Here is a 7,207-nt window from a genome sequence, read left to right as displayed (position 1 = left end):
CCCATATTCTGCAATGGGCAAAGGACATAGGAGATATCGAGGATCATCAACTTCGAGCTGAGTTCTATAACATCCAGCGTGAACTTTCCCAAATAATCATGAATGAGGTCGTCGGAAAAATAGGGATGTTCCATGCAGAAGGACAAATGTCGCGGGAAGACGTCCGAACATGGATAGCCTCTCAGTGTCTCGACATGAAGCCTTTCACTAAGCTCGATGACTATCTCCCTGACATGGATGGATGGCACGACATGATGGAGTGATTGTCGATATATGACAATGTGTCCATTTAGTCCATACTATCTTTTATGACAAAACTTTGAGTTATGCACGATGAAACTTTATTTGTGATGTAATTAAACCGTCCTCCTCCTCGACTAGCGAAAATCACTCTAGTTAGGTCATTTTGGGTACGATGAACTTTGTTATTTATGCTTATGATATGTTGTTTCTATTTTTGTCAAGTCTGTCTCTTTCTGTTGCTCAACTATATATGTTGCATATCATCGACTCATGTGACGATGCAGGTGCATAGATCATAGATGGCGAAGAAGTGCTATGCCAGGAGTATATATACGACAAGTGGCCGGAGTGTCAGGCCCAGGTGTACCGGCTTTCGGTTTCCGAGCGACACACAGTACTTAGTTTAGGTTCACGCTAATGTGAGAGAGGGATACGAACTCATGTACTCAAAGTGATAGCTATTCTCGCGTATATCATTGTTTAGATGGATGACGATGTATTTGCAAGTAATCGAGACTTGTATCGCTATTTTCGAGATTGATGACGAGAGACCACTTTGTGTTGGATGATGATTATGATGATGACATGATTTGATGAGACTAATTGTATGTATATGCTATGATTACATTTGTATGTGGATGATATGCTAAAGATTATTGTATAAAGCCTATTCAAATACAAAACAAATAAAAAACAAATATGCAGGTAAAAAAACTAATAAAACTAGTAGTAGCGAGGGGGGAAATTTAGCAGTAGCGCCGACTTACCTGTAGCGCTTCCTGCTGAAAAGCGCTGCAGATAATATCAGTAGCGCCCTTTTCCAAAGAGCGCTACAGATATTCATCAGTAGTAGTAGCGTGGGTGAACAGGCGCTACTGCTATGCGTTAGCTATAGCGCCTTATGAGTAGCGCCGGTACCCGCGCTACTGAGAGGGCCAAAACCCGCGCTGTTGCTAGGCTTTTCCCTAGTAGTGGACGCGGCTATTCGAATAAATGATGTTAACCCTACAGGGGTGTACTTGTTCACACACACTTCCACCACTTATCGCCATTTACATGACATGTACTCGGCAACCCTCAAGCGAAAACCCAACGAGGGTGTCGGCCATGGCTTGACTAAACGCTCAAGTCTCTACTCCAGGTTTATCGCCTATTCAGGTTCCATCCGCAGGGAGTCCGGCCGAGGTTTCCACATATGGCCCCGAACGATGTGTGCAGGGTTCCCGAGACACCAAATGGGCACCCGGTACACCGTGCCACGTACCTACCGCATCACAGCCCACCCTAAGGGTCAGCATTGTGCACGGCCTCCAGTATACTACAAACACCAGAAACTACTTGCAACTCCTGGACAGAGGACAAGGGTGATTAATAAGCCGAGAGGGTCCATTGGTTTCGGGCCCAATGCATGGTAGTAGCTGATTCTTAAATCACACATACAGATCTCAGTTCTTAAGGATGGTTCCAATGAAACAACCCACCATGTACTCCTACATGGCCTCTCATCGATACCTTTACCAAATCATGTTCAACACTTCACTCTCATCCCTGACATGATCATTTCACTCTAGCCCATCACCCAGATGAACCAGACCTGACACGACTCTAAGCATAGCAGGCATAGCAAGGTAGGAACACAAACATGGCTCAATCAACTCCTACACATGCTAGTGGGTTTCATCTAGTTACTATGGCAATGACAGGTCATGCAAAGGAAATGGGTTCAACTACCATAGCACACAGCAGTTTGAAATGTTGTTGTCTTAAAAGCAGTAAATGAGAGAAGGAGCAAGAACATGGGATTTTATTGATATGATGAAATGGGTGCTTGCTTCCCTCGCAGATAGGTAGACTGGTACTGTCCTTCGTTTGGATATTCACGGTAATCCTCCGGGATGGAACCTACCGCAGAGAATCACCGGGAACACAATCAATACACAACAATATGCAACAATATGATGCATGCATATGACATGGAAAAATGAATGTGTTGGGCTAATGCAACTGCAACCAGATGCGTTTGAGCCATTTTGAAACAAAGGTTCAATCCCAAACTCATTTTGTGATCTTAAATAGTGCCTTATCATGTTTTGCACTAAACATCAAGGTTAACTTGTTTAAACATGCATGAAACCAGCACAGATGGATAGATTGGATTTTTATGATCATTTTTCATGTATAACACTTTACATTTGGAGTTACAGATTAATTTCTATGAATTTTTTGAAGTTAACACTATTTTATGGAATTTCCTGAATAAGAATAAATCCAAAAAAAGCTTTACCGCTTCAGCATTGCGTCGGCAAGTCAACTGGGCGGTCCAGGTCAAACCTGACGAGTGGGACCCACTGGTCAGTGTCACTGTTAGTTAACTAACTAATTAGGATTAGTTTAACTACTAACCTAGGTTTGACTAACGGGAGGGCCCACGTGTTAGTGACCCAGGGGGTCAAATCCCTGGTCAAACTGGGTCAACTCACCGGCGTTTAACCGCTGGCGATGACCAGACACGGCGGAGGGGTGCGGGTTTTTCACTCTGGCGACCAAATGGACGACGGAGGCCATCTACGCGTAGCTGGGAGCAAGCCGCGTCGAGGGGTGGTGGTGGTTAAGCTCAGGGTCGCCAGAAACAACGCCGACGACGAGTTTTGCTGCTGCCAGAGTTCGGGTGAGGACGAACTCGTCGTTGCGGTGATCCTGGAGGCACGGGGCTAGCTCCTACGTGGCCTACACGGTGCGGTGAGTGCGTTGGGCACGGTGGTGAAGTCGTTGGGTGGCCGGAGCCACGTTGGTGACGAGCCCAGGAGGCGGCGCGTGCGGATGTGCTCGTTGCAGTTGCTGCAGTAGACGGCAGCGAGAATAGAGAGGAGGGGGAGAAGCAGGAGCTCACGGTGGTCACAGCAAGCTAGGCGGTGAGGTCGGGGACGAGCTGGAGCGAGCGAGACGGCGAAGGGGATCTTCGGCGACGGCAAGGCGGAGCGAGGTCATTGCAGTGGCTCCGGGGTGAACGAGCGCTCGGGGCTCGGTCTGCTCGACGAAGCGGAGGATCGCGGAGCTCCTGGACATGGCGGGGCAACATGGAGACGACGGTGGCCGCAACTACGATGGTGGTGTGGCTGCGGCTGCATAGGCCATGGGTGGGAGAGGGCGAGAGAGAGGCGCTGGGGGGGGAGAGTGAGGTGTCGGGGGGTCCGGGTAGCGAGCTGGAGATCATCCACGCGTCCAGCAGCTCGGCGGCAAGTAGGTGACGCCATGGCGAGCTCGGGCACGCCGGTGCTCTCCTCTCTGCCTGCCTGGCAAGAGGAAGAAGCTGACTGGCCTCGGGCCAGCACAGTGCTGGGCCGCCAGGTGAGTTGGCCAGGCATGTGCTTTTCCTTTTATTTTCTGTTTTTCTTTTTCTTCTGTAACTTTGTGGCTTTTCTAAAAATACTTAGACACTTCCAAAATTCATGAAACTACTCATGGCTACTGTTTAGAATATATCCAACAGTAAAAAATTTAGTTTCTGATTATTTGGACATTTAAAATATTTTATAGCATTTAAATGTCCAAATGCAAATAACATATGATTTAATCCAGTGACCTTAAGATGTCCTAGAAAAGTGTGCACCATTTTTGTCAGAGGTTCTAGACCAAGGCAAAGATGATGAACATTTTAGAAGGGCATTTCAAGTTCATTGAAAAAAATTAGTAAACCCTAGTTAGATTAAGGGGGTGCTGGGGGTTTTGTCATCCCCATTTCAAAGTTTCTGAGAGAAGTAAACATCATGCAGTCACTCTAATGCATGTATTGACTAGGGTTGTGACAAAAACATTCTGGGAAACATCCGAAACCCCTTCTGGTGAATTCTGGAACCCTTCCGGAGACCAAACACTATTATCCCATATATCAATATTTACTTGCGGACCCTTCCGGAGCTCCTCTTCATGTCCGTGATCTCATTCGAGACTCCGAACAACATTCAGGCACCAACATACATAACTCATATAACACTATATCGTCAAAGAGCGTTAAGCGTGCGGACCCTATGGGTTTGAGGAGGATGTAGACATGACCGAGATGCTTCTCCGATCAATAACCAATAGCGGGACCTGATGCCCATATTTGCTCCTACATATTCTATGAAGATCTTTATCGGTCGAACCTTTATGACAACATACGTAGTTCCCTTTGTTCGTCGGTATGTTACTTGCCTGAGATTCGATCATCGGTATCTCCATACCTAGTTCAATCTCGTTATCGGCAAGTCTCTTTACTCGTTCCGTAATACATCATCTTGTAACTAACTCCTTAGTCACTTTGCTTGCAAGCTTCTTGTGATGCTATATTATCGAGAGGGCCCAGAGGCACCTCTCCGTCATACAGAGTGACAAATCCCAGCCACGATTCATGCCAACTCAATAGACACCTTCAGAGATACCTGTAGAGCATCTTTATGATCACCCAATTACGTTGTGATGTTTGATAGCACACAAGGTATTCCTCCGGTATCCGGGAGTTGCATGATCTCATGGTCGAAGGAATATGTATTTGACATTAAGAAAGCAGTAGCAATAAAATGAATGATCATATGCTAAGCTAATGGATGGGTATTGTCTATCATTCTCCTAATGACGTGATCCCATTATCAAGTGACAACACATGTCCATGGTTAGGAAACCTTAACCATCTTTTGATCAAAGATCTAGTCTAGTAGAGGCATACTAGGGACTTGGTATTTGTTTATGTATTCACACATGTATTTAAGTTTCCAATCAATACAATTCTAGCATGAATAATAAACATTTATCATGATTAAGGAAATATAATAATAACAACTTTATTATTGCCTCTAGGGCATATTTCTATAGTTTCTTTCGTAGTTTCATTTTTCATCTTTCTTGAGTCATAGGAACCACCGAACTGTCAAGTGGGGTCCCAATGAACAAAGTCAGAAAGCTGATGTGATGCTCAACACAAATCCTATGTCTTCCAGTGAAGACAATGAGAGAAAATCTTATCAAGAGTTGGATGAGTCAGCTTTGCTTGTATCCCAAGTCAAGCCTCCACGTGTGTTTGAAGTCCGACCGTTGGACTTGTGTCGGTTCCCCAGTGACCTGCTATGTCTTGAGCTTGCGTTGGTTTTCCTTGAAGAGGAAAGGGTGATGCAGCAATAGTAGCGTAAGTATTTCCCTCAGTTTTTGAGAACCAAGGTATCAATCTAGTAGGAGGCTCCTCAGAAGTCCCACGCACCTACACAAACAAACAAGAACTCGCAACCAACGCAATAAAGGGATTGTCAATCCCTTCAAGGCCACTTGCGAAAGTGAGATCTGATAGAGATAATATGATAAGATAAATATTTTTGGTATTTTATGATATAGATTGGAAAAGTAAAAGATGTAAATAAAAGTAGATTGAAAGCTTATATGATAAGAGATAGACCCGGGGGCCATAGGTTTCACTAGTGGCTTCTCTCAAGATAGCATAAGTATTACGGTAGGTGAACAAATTACTATCGAGCAATTGATAGAAAAGCAAATAATTATGAGATTATCTAGGCATGCTCATGTATATAGGCATCACGTCTGTGACAAGTAGACCGAAACGATTCTGCATCTACTACTATTACTCCACACATCGACCGCTATCCAGCATGCATCTAGAGTATTAAGTTCGTAAAGAAAAGAGTAATGCATTAAGAAAGATGACATGATGTAGAGGGATAAACTCATGTGATATGATATAAACCCCATCTTTTTATCCTCGATGGCAATAATACAATACGTGCCTTGCTGCCCCTACTATCACTGGGAAAGGACACCGCAAGATTGAACCCAAAGCTAAGCACTTCTCCCATTGCAAGAAAGATCAATCTAGTAGGCCAAACCAAACTGATAATTCAAAGAGACTTGCAAAGATAACTTAATCACACATAAAAGAATTCAGAGGAGATTCAAATATTTCTCATAGATAAACTTGATCATAAACCTACAATTCATTGGATCTCGACAAACACACTGCAAAAAGAGTTACATCGAATAGATCTCCAAGAAGATCAAGGAGAACTTTGTATTGAGATTCAAAGAGAGAGAAGAAGTCATCTAGCTAATAACTATGGACCCGAAGGTCTGTGGTAAACTACTCACAACTCATCGGAGAGGCCTTGGAGTTGATGTAGAGGCCCTCCATGATCGATTCCCCCTCCGGCGGAGCATCGGCGAAGGCTCCAAGATGGGATCTCGCAGATACAGAAGGTTACAGCGGTGGAAATAGTTTTTCATGGTTGCCTCTGATGTTTTCGGGGTACATGGATATATATATGTAACGCCCCGGATTCGATGCGCCAGGTGTCTTCCAGTTATTCGCCGTTGCTGCCATGCCATTTGCTTGCGTGTTGCATTTTATCATGTCATCATGTGCATTTCATTTTGCATACGTGCTCATCTCATGCATCCGAGCATTTTCCCCGTTGTCCGTTTTGCAATCCGGCACTCTTATGTCATCCGGCGTCTCCTTCTTGCCTCTCTTCATGAGCGGGTGTTAAACTTTCTCGGAATGGCCTGAGGTTTGCCAAGCGGCCTCGGTATAGCACCGGTAGACCGCCTGTCAAGTTTCGTGCCATTTGGAGGTCGTTTGATACTCCAACGGTTAACCGGGTAACCGTAAAGCCCTCTTTTGTTTGCAGCCCAACACCCCTTCACAAGTGGCCCAAAACCCATCTAACTCCCCTCCATGCTCCCGGTCGTTCGATCACGATCGCGTGGCCGAAAATCGCTCCTCATTTAGACTCTCCTAGCTCCCTCTACCTATAAATAAGCCTCCTCCCCCGAAATTCCGGATCATTTCCCCCCTAACCCTAGCAGATTTCGTCCTCGCCGCCACCGGACACGTCCGGCCGCAGCCGGACACGTCTGGGTCGCCCCGCCGCCGCCACGTGGCACGCCGCCACTCGCCTGTCGCGCCGCCCCCGCCGCGGGCCGC

This window comes from Triticum dicoccoides, chromosome 7B (assembly GCF_002162155.2).
Source record: "Triticum dicoccoides isolate Atlit2015 ecotype Zavitan chromosome 7B, WEW_v2.0, whole genome shotgun sequence".
Lineage (NCBI taxonomy): Eukaryota > Viridiplantae > Streptophyta > Magnoliopsida > Poales > Poaceae > Triticum > Triticum dicoccoides.
Note: the sequence above shows the minus strand (reverse complement) of the source record.